Source organism: Adiantum capillus-veneris, chromosome 10, assembly GCF_014529385.1.
Source record: "Adiantum capillus-veneris isolate H3 chromosome 10, ASM1452938v2, whole genome shotgun sequence".
Taxonomy (NCBI): domain Eukaryota; kingdom Viridiplantae; phylum Streptophyta; class Polypodiopsida; order Polypodiales; family Pteridaceae; genus Adiantum; species Adiantum capillus-veneris.
The window spans coordinates 138,283,043-138,285,310 of record NC_140940.1 but is presented as its reverse complement, the minus strand read 5'-3'; positions in this window follow the sequence as shown (position 1 = coordinate 138,285,310).

Here is a 2,268-nt window from a genome sequence, read left to right as displayed (position 1 = left end):
CGAAGATGGCGGGCTAAATGCTCTCCATCACCTCCAAAATGGAGAAGACCATCGCATACTTCTCCACACCATATTTCAAAGAGGGATGACAAAAAGCAAGAGAAAAAAAAGGCAAGAAAGAGGACACCCTCTTCTCCATCTTCTTCATCCTCTTCCTCTTATGAAAGTGATGGTCAAGACAAAGAAGATCAAGGAAGGAAAAAGACGAGAAATAGGTCACCCTCTTCTCCATGTTCCTCAAATTCTTCATCTTCTGAAGAAAGTGATGGTGCAACCTTTGAACCATCGAAAAGAAGAGGCCATAGAAAATCCTATGCCGTGTGGAAGAGGTCATCCAAGCTCAAGAAGTTCAAAGAGGGAAGGAAGAGCATCTCTTTCCTTACTTACAATGGCACTTTTGGTGTTACGGACAAAGTCGTGGCCTTTATTCAACAATTCGATGCGGCGTTCGGAGATGAGGGCTTCACGGAGTCCTCTAAGCTACGCCATGTAGCTATGCACTTTCAAAAGTCCGTCAGACAATGGTGGTCTAGCCTACGGGCCAACCGTGAAGCTCCATAAACATGGAAAGATTTAAGAGCTTCCATTATGAAGCAGTTTTTGGCCACCAATACCAAAGACAAAGTACTCACCGAATGGCGAAGCTTGAAGCTCTCTCCCTATGAATCCATCCACAAATATGTAGACAAGTTTTGGGACCTACAACTCAAAGCCACTGTCTTCCAAAAGTTGGATTTTGGAGAGCAAAAGCAGAAATTTTGTGCGAGCGAAATGGCGGAGTATGTCAACTCCCAAAGGCCACGCACCATATTGGCGGTAATACATCATACTATGGTGGCCTCTCGAATCAATTTCCAAACAGGGGCTAAGAGGAATTCTAAGCCCCCTGAAAACAAGGGTTCCAATGAGCCTAAGGGGAAGGACAATGTCCAAAAGTCTCCTACGAGCAATTCCAACAAAGCTAAGGAGAAGGGAGTTTACAAAGGCAAAAATAAACTCTCTCCTGAAGAGCTTGAGCGTTATCACAAGGATAACCAGTGTTTCAAGTGCGGCGAACAAACACACTCACACAATCTCATGTGTGAAGTAAAGAAGACTCTCTCTCCTTCTCAAGCTTTAATGGAAAGCTTACCACCTACTCCAAGCTTGTGAGAAGGGAGGCCTACACCAACAACTCTTGGCTTTGTGATGCAAATCCAACCAAGAGCCAAGCTTCAATGCATGCTCATCTCCTCTACCATGCTAATTACTAAGCTAAGCTATGCTAATATGAGTGATTATGTGAGGAGATGTACATCTTTCTCGTAAGAATACTCCTTCCTCTCAATCTACTCTCATACCCCGCTAGCTCTCGCCATCTTCGAAGGTGTGTGAGGTCTTGGGTCTAAGACCGTGAGGGAATTGATGTTGTGTTTGATAAGTGTTTTGCATAGTGCATAAAGTTTTCATCTTCATTGCACTATCTAGTATTGAAGGAACACAAGAAATTGTATTGTAAAATGTCTCTCTTGATAGGAGAAACCATACTACAAAGCCTTTTGGAGAGGGGACCGGCTCCATGCAAATCCGGTCCTCAATTGTTGTCAATCGCTTAATTTCTCTCTCTTTTGAAGTATTGTTCATGCTATCTAACTAGGTGTTATGCTTTTTGTTGCTCTCTCTCCAGCCAAGCACTCTTGTTATTCTCATTAGGAAGCTATTCTAATGAAATGCTCACTATGTTCATGCTATTTTCCGCTACACACAAGTTATTAGACCATTAAATGTGTTACATCGACCTTCTCCTGCAAGCAATCAAACAACTTCTCTAATTTCTTCTTAGGCCGTGGATTGATAGAAGCTAGCATTTTCGGTTGGTGATTCCCTTCATGAAAAGGGGTGGCATTCAAGTCAAACTCCCGTTGACACTGCCTTTCTCTCAAACAAGGGCTACTTCTTAGAGGTTTTAGAGGGGCCTCTCCTGCAAATACAACTCGTGGTGCTTCAGTCTTGCCACCAGAATTCTTTCCTCCTCTTCTGACTCGATCAAGGACCCTCAACACCCAAAAGGAGAGAAAACTTTAGGAGAGATATTGTAGGGAGAGGGACACTTTCCCTCCCAAAAATGGAAAGAGGAAAATAATCTAACACTAAAGCCTTTGCATGCCAAAAATACTTTACCACAAACTAGGGTTCCAGCATCTTTGTGAGCAAGCATGGTGTGAAGACTCCATGCAAGAGACATTAAAAGGGGAGTTAATGCATTCCTGATTTCGTACTAGAATTTCC